Raw genomic sequence first — 13,988 nt, 5'->3', positions numbered from 1 at the left:
AGATGACATATTGATCTACTCAAGGACGAAAGTCGAGCATGAAGAGTACCTGTGACTGATGTTGGGACGACTCAAAAGTCATCAATTATACGCTAAGTTTAAGAAATGCAAATTTTGGCTAGAGAAGGTGGCATTTCTAGGACACATTGTGTCTAAAAATGGCATGGAAGTAGATCCAACCAAAATCGAAGCAATGAAGGACTGGCCCAAACCCAAGAGAGTCACGGAGGTGAGAAGTTTTCTGGGAATGGCAGGATACTATAGACGATTTGTTGAAGGGTTCTCCAGAATAGCTACACCCTTAAAAAATTTGACAAGAAAGCAACAAAAATTTGTATGTATGGAGAAGTGTGAAGAAAGCTTCCAAACGTTAAAGGACAACCTTATATCAGCCCCAGTTTTATGCGTCCTAAATGATAAGGGCAAGTTTGTAGTATATTGTGATGCGTCGAGGCAGGGACTTGGATGCATTTTGATGCAAGATGAAAGAGTGGCCGCACATGCCTCGAGACAATTAAGGGAGTACGAGCAGCGGTACTCGACCCATGACTTAGAATTGGCAGTGGTCGTTTTCGCTCTAAAGATTTGGAGGCACTATCTGTACGGAGAAAAGTGCGAAATCTATACGAACCATAAAAGTCTAAAGTACTTATTTACGAAAAAGGAGCTCAATATGAGGCAACAGAGGTGGCTGGAGTTAGTAAAGGACTATGATTGTGAGATCTTGTATCATCCGGGAAAGGCTAATGTCGTGGCAGACGCACTTAGTAGGCGGAGTTACGGGAGCTTGTCAACACTCAAGGGGATAGCTCAACACTTACAGGATGAATTAAGAGGTCTAGAATTTAGTTAATACCTGGACAACTAGCTGACCTCACAATCAAGTCAACTCTAATGGAGGAAATAAAGGAGAAACAACAAGAGGATGGCTTTCTTCTTAATATGAAGGCAGCACTACAAAGCTCAGAGAATTATGATTTCTCCTTAACAAAAGAAGGCATGATACGTTATAGGAACCGAGTATGTGTGCCAGAAAGTGGAGGATTAAGAGAAAGTATTATGAAGGAAGCGCACACTACTCCGTATTCACTTCACTTGGGATCAACCAAGATGTACAACGATGTCAAGACAATGTACTAGTGGTCAGGGATGAAGAAAGACATAGCATAATTTGTAGCAAAATGCCTTACATGTCAACAAGTTAAGGCCGAACATCAGAGACCCGCTGGAACTTTACAACCATTGGAGATTCCCGAATGGAAATGGGAAGATATAGCGATGGACTTCATGATGGGATTACAAAGGACCACCAAGCAACATGACTCTATTTGGGTGATAGTCGACAGACTCACAAAATCTGCTCACTTCTTGCCGGTAGGAATAGTTTATAACGCTGAGCAGTGCAGAGCTTTATGTGGCGTGTTAGGAACGAGTTTCCTAATACGCAGTGGAAAGGTGGTGGGGTTGGCCCAGTGTACAAATTTTTTTTTGTAACATATTTAAACTACCTTTAAATATGCGGATCCATTAATATACATACATTAATCATAAGCAAGTTAAGAATAGAAATCATACCTCTTGAAGCCTATCAAGTGTCCTTGCTATCTTTTCGTAATAAGAATGATCTTCCTATCCAAGCTGCTCCTAGGTACGCACACCAAGATCTTCCACAGAATTCTCTACACCTCAAGAAGTGTGTGGGCACTTAGAGAATGAATGATAGTTTATTTGTGATTCTACTTGATGTACTCAACACATGAGATTAAGAGAATAGGCCTGAGAATTAGTTCTTTATTTTTCAGGGAGAGAAAAATATCGTTCTATTTTTCACAGAGCGAATAGATTTAGTTGTTTGAGATATCTATATATTTTTTAATTAGTCATACTTAAAAGAAAATATTCATATTTAAAAAATAAATCTGTAACCAACTTACAATTTACTTTTTAATTAATTAATTATTTTATTAATGAAAATATCTAAAAACTAATTTTTGAATTATCCATTAATTAATTAATTAAATAAATGAAAATGAAAATCCTATCCCTAAAAAATAGCAGAACACGCCACTGTGTGTGCACGTGTACCACCCCTATTTTTAGGGATATTTGATTTTTCTATTTTTATTTAATTATTTATTCAAACTACTTTATCAGATAAGATCTAACAACCTGATAACTAATTATCAAATATAATTAATTATTTGAATAAATATTAATCTTTTAAATTCAAATCCAATTTGAACTTATCAGATTATTATCTTTCACTCAAATAAAGATATTTAATTAATTCTACTAATTAATTAAATCCATTATTTTCGAAAATAAATATTTAATTCATTATAATTTCGAAAATTATAATTAATTAATTAAATTTTGAAATTAATTTAATTATTTAATATAATTTCAAAAATATACAATAATTAAATATTAATTAATTTTGTTAACTACAACTAATTTGTAATTAATTAATTAATCAATTACTATTATCATATAATTGCATATTTGGCCCGATGAACAAATTTCTTGTCTTTAAACAATTTTTCCCTTCATATCAACTCTTACCTTGAATAGTATTGATAGAGCCGCTATGGGGACCTATCGACCTATAATTCCAAGCTCCAATAAATTTGAGATTATTAATTAAACTCTTTAATTAAATAATATTAATTTATTAATCTCATGATTATTCTACTATAAATATGAGACTGCACTCTTGTAATTATAGACATTTCATTTACTAAGTACTTTATAATTATAAAGCGTGCATTGATATAATCATTGCATACAAATTGACCCTCTAATAATAATTCATAATTAATCGAGAATAAAATTACCGTTTTACCCTTTTAATTATCTCTTATCTCCTTAAGTACCATTGACTTTACTAGTGAAGGTTAGTTCATAACTAAATTATGAATTTGATCTCAATAACATTTTAGTCCCAAAAGTCAACCCTTAAGAGAACCATTATTCAATCTCTTACGAGAAGGCATAGATTCTATATCTGTATACTATGTCCACAGCCATCTACATTAATGAGTTCCCAAAACAAAAGTTTCTGGCCTGATCATTCCGATAGACCCTAACGAGTGAATCAAAGAACTCATATAACATAAACAGGAGTTCATAGTAACTTCAGGATTAAGATCTATTTGTATATGATCATCAATTGATATATTTAATTTATACTTCGAAACAATATTTAATTAAGTATTAATAAACATATCTGATCCAGTTCTATATATTCTCTAATATATAAATCACCTCCACTAAAGTGTCCTACCACACTAGTGATCCAGATCTAGATCAAATGTATTCATAATACTAGTGGACCGTACTTGTAGTAATTAATCTAAAGGTTCCATAACTTTATTTTACTGCGAACTATTCAAGTTTATTTATCTCAAATACAATTCTCCCGTACCAATACGTGTTTGAGATCACATATATGAACTTAGGAATTTTTTTGATATTTACATAATATTATCACAACATAATATACTCCATAAAATATATGCATAAAAAATTCAATTTATTTATTTATTTCATAAAATAATGTCTACTACATATGCTTTCAGGGCACAATTCCCAACAATCTCCCACTTGTCCTAAAGAAAATGAGGCTTCTCTCTCATTCCCATGTTTCTTACACGCTCCTTAAAATATTTTATGGATAAAGTCTTTGTGAAAGGATCTGCAAGATTATGCTCTGAAGCTATCTTCATAACTGCAACATCTCCTCGATGAACTATCCCTCTTAGCAAGTGATACTTCCTCTCGATGTGCTTTCCCCTCTTGTGACTTCGTGGTTCCTTTGAGTTAGCTACTGCCCCACTGTTGTCACAGTATAGGACTAGTGGCTTATCCACAACTGGTACAACTTGCAGATCAGAATATAACTTTTTGAGCCACACAGCCTCCTCAGCTGCTTCACAAGCCGCTATATACTCGGCTTCCATGGTGGTGTCTGCAATGCTGCTTTGTTTAATACTTCACCAAACTACCGCTCCTCCTCCAAGAGTAAACACTGATCCATAAGTCAATTTCTAACTATCTTTGTCTGATTGAAAATTAGAATCAGTGTAACCACTGGGATTCAGGTCTCTACCTGAATATACAAGCATATAATCTCTAGTATTTCAAAGATACTAGAGAATATTCTTCACTGCAGTCCAATGACTCAATCCAGGATTGGATTGATAACGGTTGACTATCCCTACTGCATAACAAATGCCAGGTCTTGTACACAACATGGCGTACATCAGACTGCCTACTACTGAGGCATAGGAAAGAATACTCCAGAATGGGTTGGCATATCACCTTTTTTTGGATTTTTTCATGTTAAAGCGTTCTAGCTCCTTATCAATATAAGTTGCTTGAGACAATGCCAAAGTTTTGTTCTGTCTTTCTCTAAGAATCTTAATGCCCAGAACATAGTTGGCTTCTCCCAAATCTTTCATTTGGAATTGTTCAGCTAACCAGTTCTTTACCTTTGATAATGATGTTACGTCATTTCCAATCAGTAATATATCATCAACGTAAAGAACGAGGAATACTACTACACTATCTTTGATTTTTTTATGGACACAAGGTTCGTCAACGTTTTGTTCAAAACCAAACATTTTAATTGTGTCATCAAATCTAAGATTCCAAGATCAAGCAACGATAGGCATGGCACCTTATGAGATGCTATATGGAGGGAAATTCCGATCACCACTTCATTGGGATGAGGTTGGTAAAAGATGATATTTAGGGCTTGAGGCTGTAGAAAAGATAAGACAACAAATGATTGCCGCTCAAAGTCGCCAGAAGAGGTATGCCGAATCTAAGAGATGAAATTTTGAGTTTTCAGTAGGCGATCAAGTCTTTCTCAAAGTTTCTCCGATGAAGGGAATTATGCGTTTCGGAAAGAAAGGAAAGTTAGGCTCGAGGTTTATAGGTCCTTTTGAGATATTGGACAAAGTAGGGCATATCGGTTGGCTTTACCGCCATCATTAGCTGAAATGCATAACATTTTTCATGTATCGATGTTGAGAAAATACATATCAGATCCATCCCATGTGCTCGATTTCAAGGCTATGGAGTTAAAATAAGATTTCAGTTACGAAGAACGTTGAGTACGCATTATAGAACAGGGAACTAAGGAGTTATGGTCAAAAAATGTCCCTATGGTTAAAATCTTGTGGATCCCGAGATGTTTGGTAAGTAAAATTAAGGGAGAATTGTAGCGTCCCAAAATTTTACTTAGCTAGCAGCAACAGCAGTAGCAGAAGCAGCAACAACAGTAGTAGTTGTAGAATTTTTAGTTTTCGTGGATATTGGTCAAAGCCGAGATTTAGTTGGAAACTCGTAGAAATAATTATGGATTTTATAAGTTTAGCCTATAGTTTAGAAATATTAATTTTAACATAAGGTTTGATTAAGATAGCTGGTCCTAGAAATATTATTTATTATAACCTAAGGTTTAGATAGAAAAATTAAGAACGTGACACTTGTCACATGTATGTTTATTAAGGAATTAAGGATTTTAGATGAATAATTTTATTAAAGGATTGTTCTAGAAGGTCTAGAACCTTCCCTCATCTGTTAGGATCATGTTTTACTTAGTCAAAATGATTTAAACAAATTCAAGTGTGCTGAAAGTGTGAAAAAACGTGTTTGAAATATCAGCATATGCCGATATATTGCAGCTTTAGGGGTTGATATGTCATCGATGATTGATACGGAAAACACGTCGAATTCTCACGAATGAAACCATGGACCCTCGGTGCATAGGTAGGGGTGATATATCACCTACCCTAGGCGATATATCGGCTCCATAACCCATTTTTGAATTTTTGTAGAATTCTAAACTAGAAACCACCCTCAACAACTTTGACTCGTTCCTGAACGTTTTTGATCGAGTTCTTGGCATCTGTTGAGTGAAAAATTCATTTTTAATCATTTTTTTATTCATTGAAATGTGAGTTAGTTTCATTCCTTGAACTCTATAAATAGGACCCTTAGTTTTCATCATCATCCAAGCACAGTTCAGAGCCTCCAAGTTGTTAAGTTCATTCTAGAGAGAAACACTAGGGTTTTTGGGTTAAAGCGTTCAAATCTAAAGCTTTTATAAAACACTTGGAAAGTAAGTTTTCGTGTGATTTCAGTGTTCAAGGTATAGATTGAGGTTTTAAGATATCCAAAGTATCCTTTATATTCAGGTTTAATTCATTATAGTTTTTATTATTCTTTCATTTTTCTTCAAATCCTAACTTGTGATAGTTACTTTTGGTTAGGTGTTCAATTTCTTTGAAACATAAGTTTTCGGTAAGTTCTTATCGCGATGGTTTAGATCTTCTCTTCATCCTATTTTTCTTTAGGAAACTTATGGTTTCTCTATGTCTGGTTTTAGGAGCTTCAATCGCGCTCTTGCCTCCAATATTCCGGTTTTTGGTAAGGAAAATTAGGTAGTTTAGTATTATGACCTAGTTTATGTAGTTCATGATATAGTTTATGTTTGTATGACCCAACATTTCAGGTACAATAAAGGGGTAAGTGTGTTTGGACCAAAGGTGTCCAATGATGTATGACGGACCTATGTCCGGTACGCTCGGTTGCCAAAACTTTATGATGGACCTAAGAAATGTCTGGGGCTTAATTGCCACCCCCTGTATAAGCACTTATCTTTTTATTATATCTGACTTGTTATTATGACCTATAGTTATGATTATGGTTTATGACCTCTGATTTATGATCTATGAGTTATGATTTATGGCTATGACTTACATTATGATTTATGATATGATTTAGGTTATGATATGACCTAGGGTTTATTGTTGTATGATTAGTATTAATAAGTTTTGGTATGACTTTTGTAAAATTTATGATATGTTTGATTATATGATTATATGACTAACTTTTGTTTGTATTTTCCTTACTGGGCTTAGAAGCTCACCCCTTATGATGTTATTATTTCAGACAATTGATGATAGAAAGGCCGGTGGCGAGTGGAACCTAAGAGCTTCGTGATGTACTCGTGGGGACCATATAGTCAAGGAAGATCAAGTGGGCCTATTTTTATTTAAACGTGTTTTTAAATTTTTTATTTTTTATTTTTTATAAATGGTGCTCATTTTTATGTTAAAGACAATTATTTTATTTTTGTACAACCATGGAACCATGTTTATTTTCAAGTTTTTATTCAATGAAAGAGCAATATTTATGAATTATGATCCAACGCTGTGTTCTCGGTAATCTATGAGAAATTAAGGTGTTACATCTTAGAAGTTTTTAAGCAAGTTAGTATCAATATCCCTGTCTTAGATGCCATTAAACAAATTCTTGCCTACTCTAAATTTTTAAAGGATCTTTGTACTGTAAAAAGAAACACTAATGTTCCTAAAAAGGCATTTTTAACTGAACAAGCTAATTCTATTATTCAATATAAAACTCTTGTTAAATATAAAGATCCTGGGTGTCCCAAAATTTCATGCATTATTTGTGATCATTTTATTAGGAAGGCTTTACTTGATTTGGATGCTAGTGTGAATTTATTGCCTTATTCTGTTTATAAGCAACTTGATCTTGGTTAACTAAAACCTACTTATATAACTCTTCAATTAGCCGATCAGTTTGTGAAAATTCGTAGAGGCATTATAGAAGATGTTTTGATAAAAGTTGATAAATTTTACTTTTCTGTTGACTTCATTGTTCTTGATACTCAACCTGTGGAAAATGTGCATGCTCAAATTCCTATCATTTAGGTAGAACATTCTTAGCTACATCTAATGAAATCATTAATTGTTGTAATGGCCTTTTGAAATTATCTTTTGGAAATATGCATGTTGAATTGAATGTCTTTAATGTTACTAAATTTGTTAAGTGTGAGGAAGTGCATGAAGTTAACATGATTTAGAATATTTTTGATGATGATGGAAATGACTTGCTTGACTTTTGTGAAAAATATTTTGGTATGAGCTTACATGTTAATGATTCCATGAATGATGTGAATTCTTTGTTAGAGTCTATGCCCTAAAATGATACCATAACTGAACTTTTTTCACCCCTAGAGAATATTCAATCAATTTATGAGTCTCCAAAGTTAGACCTAAAACCTTCGCCAGAAAATTTAAAATATGTTTTTCTAGGAGAGTTTGAAACCTTACCTATTATCATAGCATCTTCCTTAGATAAAGAACATGAAGATAAATTGTAAGATGTCCTTATAAAACATAAAGAAGCCATAGGTTGGACCATTGGAGACATTAAAGGAATTAGCCCATCCATATGTATGCATAGAATACATATAGAAGAGAACTCTAAAACCTCTCGGGAATGTCAAAGAGGGATACATCCAAATATGAAAGAAGTAGTTAGAGAAGCATTAAAATATTAGACGTAGGTATCATTTACCCTATTTATGATAGTCAATGGGATCATAGTTGTTGAAAACGAAAAAAATGAATTAATCGATACTAGAGTACAAACAGGGTGAAGAGTGTGCACAAACTATAGAAAGCTAAATAATGGTACTAGAAAATACTATTTTCCTTTACGCTTTATTGATCAAATGCTTGAACGTTTAGCTAACCATGCATATTATTGCTTTCTTGATGGGTATTCGAGATATAACCAAATCCCCATTGTCTCACAATATCAAGAAAAGACTACATTTACATCCCCTTTTGGGAATTTTACCTATCGTCGCATGCCTTTTGGATTTTGCAATGCACCTACGACTTTTCAAAGATGTATGAATTCAACTTTTTCTGAGATGGTTGAAAGATTCCTTGAAGTATTTATGGATGATTTTTTTGTGTTTGGATCTTCCTTTGACGAATGTTTCCACCATTTTTCTCTTGTCTTGATTCATTGTAAAGAGAAAAATCTTGTGCTTAATTAGGAAAAATGTCATTTTATGGTTAAAAAAGGAATTGTTTTAGAACATGTGATTTCTTCTGAGGGAATAGAAGTTGATAAATCTAAAGTTGATCTTATTTCAAAACTCCCCCCATCTAAAAAAGTTAAAGAAATTAGATCATTCTTAGGCCATGCCTATTTCTATAGAAGATTTATAAAAGACTTTAGCAAAATTTCTCAGCCTTATGCCATTTACTTGGAAAATAAAATGCTTTTGTCTTTGATAATGATTGTCATGTTGCCTTTGATAAATTGAAAATCTTTTGACTACTGCACCCATTATTCGACCTCCTGATTGAAAAATACCTTTTGAAATAATGTGTGATGCTTCTGATTATGCTATAGGTATTGTCTTAGGACAAAGACTTGAAAGAATACCTCATGTAATTTACTATGCTAGCAAAACTTTAAATGATGCTCAATTAAATTACTCTACAACTGAGAAAGATTTGCTTCCTGTTGTTTTTGCATTGGAAAAATTTAGGTCTTATTTGTTAGGGTCTAAAATTATTGTCTATTCTGATCATGCTGAATTAAAATATCTCTTGTCGAAAAAAGATGCTAAGTCTCATTTGATCCGTTGGATCCTGCTTTTACAAGAATTGTACTTAGAAATACGTGATAAAAAAGGGTCTGAAAATGTTGTTGCTAATCATTTGTCTAGGCTAGTTGTTGAAAATACTCATGAATGCACTCCTATCATTGGAACATTTCCTGATGAACAATTGATGCATGTTTCTTCCTTGCTGTGGTATATCGATATTGTTAATTATTTGGTCACTAATGAAATACCATTTCATTGGTCTAAGCATGATAAATCTAAAATTTATTCTGAGGTGAAAAATGTTATTTGGGATGATCCTTACTTTTTTTAATATTGCCATGATCAAATAATTAGAAGATGCATTCCAAATTGTGACCAACCTAAAATCATATCTCTTTTTCATGATCATGCATGTGGAGGACATTTTAGTGGTAAGAAAACAACTGCTAAAGTTTTACAATGAGGTTTTATTGGCCTATTATCTTTCGTGATACATATATTTATTGTAAAGCTTGTGAGCGTGGTCTAAAGTTAGGAAGTGTGAATAAAAGAAACATGATGCCTTTGAATCCTATTCTTATTATTAATATATTTGATGTCTGAGACATTGATTTTATGAGACCATTTCCTAACTCTTTTGGTAATCTTTATATTCTTGTTGGAGTTGATTATGTGTCTAAATGGGTTGAAGCTATTGCATGCCACACTAATGACCACAAAGTTGTGCTTCAGTTTTTGAAAGAAAATATATTTTCCTGTTTTGGTTCACCACGTGCTATCATTAGTGATAACGGTACACACTTTTGTAACAAGCCATTTGAACATTTGATGAAACAATATGGCATTTGTAACACCCTAGGTAACCAAGACCATTACAATGTGCATTTAATATAGTGCAAGAATTTCTAATCAAGTCATTTGAACATAAACATGTTTCTAAAGTCAACTGACAGGTTAGAGTTAAAAGGCGGTTACAACCCTCAAAAGTGAATACAAGTGTAGCCTACATAAATGGCAAAATGCAATTTTGGCTCTAGTTCCAATAAATCCCTCGACCGTGGCGGTCGAGTAGCTGCCGATGTACACATCGCCCCCAAATCTCTCCAACTCATGGTTGGAGATCAACCAGTTCAATCAATAGTAGAATACAAGCAATAAGCTAGGCAGCAGTAAATAGTTTAAGCCAAACATATAATTCAATCTTAATACAATTAGTTAGGTGTCGACACCTGTAACACCCCATGTCACTATGACTGCTTCCTAGAATGACGACTGGACCTACAAACCAACACGAGTCTTTCCAACGTGCTTTCTCCTCACTCACACACTTCCTGGGGAAACTTCCCAGGAGGTCACCCATCATGAGACTACTCCAGGTCAAGCACGCTTAACTTTGGAGTTCTCATGTGATGGGCTACCGAAAAGAAGATGCATCTTGTTGGCATAGGTTGAACCCATCAATCCATTTAAGCTTTTTCAACTGCACAGTCTCATACCTACACAATCTTAGAATCATCACACTAGACCTTCCCCAGGCGATGTGGGATTGTACAACTTTTACCCGGTCTTTCCCCATGTGGATCACAAAATTCTGTCTGTCACAATCACCCCCCCCCCCCCCCCCCCCCCCCCTTAGGGGTCCGATGTCCTCGTTGGCCACACTTTCGACTAGGTTAAGGCTCTAATACCATTTGTAATGCCCCCCGTCACTATGGCTGCTTCCTGATGACGACTGGCCCTGCAAACCAACACAAGTCTTTCGAGCGTGATTTGTCCTCACTCATAAGCTTCCTGGGAAAACTTCCTAGGAGGTCACCCATCATGAGACTACTCCAGGTCAAGCACACATAACTTTGGAGTTCTCATGTGATGGGCTACCAAAAAGAAGATGCATCTTGTTGGCATAGATAGTACCCATCAATCCATTTAAGCCTTCTTCAACTGTGCAGTCTCATACCTACACAGTCTTAGAATCATCACACTTGACCTTCCCCAGCCGATGTGGGATTGCACAACTTTTACCTAGTCTTTCCCCCTGCGGATCACGGGATTCTGATTGTCACATCATTGGTATTATAACTATACGGTTGACCCTTTTCATTTTCTTTTTCTACCCCTGGTATGTAATCGAGTTTGACAATGTTCTTTCCAGACCTAAGAGTTGAAATTGATTTGGCTTCCCCATTATGACTAGACTTTCCTATCTCATATTGACCTTTTGGATTTAGGATATGTTGACTAGGAAATGTTCCTTTTTATCTATTGGCTAAAGCAATAGCAAGTTGTCCTACTTGTGTCTCAAGTTTGGTTATTGATTGAGACTGGTTTTGAAGGATTTGTTGAGTGGATTGTATAAATTATTGTAAAGTATCTTCTAAGGAAGGTTTCTTTTGTTGAGGATATGGTTGATTTTGTGGGGCATGAGTTTGGTTTTTCATGTTGTATTGGTGCCCTTGATTCATTGAATGTTGGTTTTGTCTCCATGAAAAGTTTGGATGGTTTCTCCAATTTTGATTATAAGTGGATGAAAATGGGCTATCATTTGGTTTTCCATAAGCGTGAAGAGCATTGGCCTCCTCAGAAAAGGCCTCTTGGTAGGAATGACATAATTGGACATTATGGCAATGATTAGAACATAAAGAACAAACATATTTTCTGGGTTGCATTGGAGAATTTATAGTTTGGCTTATGGCTAAAGCTTCTACATTTCTCGCTAATTTGTCTAAGGATGCTCTTATGTCTAATCCATCTTTCACTTCATACCTTCCTCCACTTTTCGGTGAATTATTTGACCTAGACCTAGGATCAAAATAATTCCATTATTGTGAATTGACAAACAAATCTTCAAGGGCGTCCTAAGCCTCTTGCCCTTGAAATTGTACATTTTTTCCAGTATGCATAGATTGAATCATTTGATGATTAGAGGGAGTCAAACCATCATAAAAATATTTTACAAGTCTCCATTTTTCAAAACCATGATGAGGACATTTTAATAATAAATCTTTAAATCTTTCCCAACATTCATAAAACTCTTCATTATCTTTTTGAAAAAACTTGGAGAATTCTCTCCTTAGACTATCCGTTTTAGACATAGGAAAAAATTTCAGCAAGAATTTATTATAAAGTTGATCCCATGTGGTTATAGACCCCGTGGGAAGGAAATTTAACCAAGCTTTTGATTTGTCTTTTAATGAAAAAGGGAATAATCTTAGTTTGACTGAATCATCAGAAAAATTTTGAAATGTAAATGTTGAGCAAATTTCTTAGAAATCTTTGACATGCATGTAAGGATCCTCTCTCTCTAACCCATAAAAAGATGGCAATAGTGGATTGATTGATGATTTAAGCTCAAAATGGGTAGCAGAAGTGGTAGGGAAAACAATACATGAAGGAGCATTAGATGAAATAAGTGCAAAATATTCAAGCAAGGTTTTTTCAGGCACAACATTTTCATCAACAAGATTTCTGTTAATATTACCAATTGGTTCCATGATGCTCAAATTTTGACTAATAGTTTCAATTTCAAACAAAGATAAACGTCTTTTTACCAAATGATTTTTAGAGTTACGTTCCCAATGATGCATACAATTTTCACAAACAAGACAACAAAGATAATCTCAAGCAAATAATTTTCTGATGTTGAAGATCAGTAAAAACTGCAACCACAGAGCATAGTTATAATTATTACAGATTTCACAACAATATCATTTTTATGGTTTACTTGTCCCCAAACCTATTCGATTCCACTTACTCGCACACTACTAACAACTTCCCAAGGTTAATTAGTAGAGGCAGATTGAGAATTTTGTTCAAATTTCCTTTAAGCAAAGATTGCTTATGGTGAAAGGAAAATATTTAGGTTTTTTTTCAAGTATTTTTTCACAATTACACAATAATATGACAAGAGAAATATAATAGGACGAAATAGATAATGTTAACTAAAATTGAACAAGAGTTGGGAGGCATAGCATGCCATCAACCATAACAAAAATAAATAAAAAAGTATGAGGCAAAATTTCCATCAACTAGTAAATAAGGTAAAAAAAAAAACTAGGTGGTACAAGTGCTATCAACTAAAGAAAAGAGTTGGAGGCATAGCATGCCATCAACCATAAAGAAAATGAAGCAAAAACTAGGAGCCAAAAATTGCCATCTACTAGTAAATATGCACAAAAATATTACAACAAAAATAAATAAAACAAATTACAACAAAAATTAGGAGGAACAAGTGTTGTCAACTAACAAAAATGTAGCAAAAATAAAAATATTACAACAAGAGTAAAACAAAATGAATAATTTAGGAGGCACAAGTGCCGTCAACTAAAAAAAAAATATAAAACATACGTATAACTAGATATATATAAGTAAATTTTTTTATAGGTGGTAGAACCTTCACAAATTTTCTTCTTATCTTTTTTTTTAGTTTTATATTTTTATATTTTTTATAGTGCAAAAATAAAAATAAATAGTAGAAGAATTCACTAACCTTGAGAGAAAGTTAGTTTCTTGTAACATCCCAAAAATTCTAATAGGGCTTAACACC

The 13,988-nt window shown here is 33.9% G+C and overlaps 1 non-coding gene across 1 annotated transcript; it reads left to right on the top strand.

Moving 5' to 3' along the window:
* The first annotated feature begins 12,415 nt into the window (after nt 1-12,415).
* On the top strand, nt 12,416-12,522 carry LOC133813536 (small nucleolar RNA R71). Its single transcript, XR_009884545.1, has one exon. It is a non-coding gene; the product is annotated as a small nucleolar RNA R71 (small nucleolar RNA).
* Nucleotides 12,523-13,988: the final 1,466 nt, after the last annotated feature.

This window comes from Humulus lupulus, chromosome 1 (genome assembly GCF_963169125.1).
Source record: "Humulus lupulus chromosome 1, drHumLupu1.1, whole genome shotgun sequence".
NCBI classification, from domain to species: Eukaryota; Viridiplantae; Streptophyta; class Magnoliopsida; order Rosales; family Cannabaceae; genus Humulus; species Humulus lupulus.
Note: the sequence above shows the minus strand (reverse complement) of the source record. Positions and strands in the feature narration are given on the sequence as shown.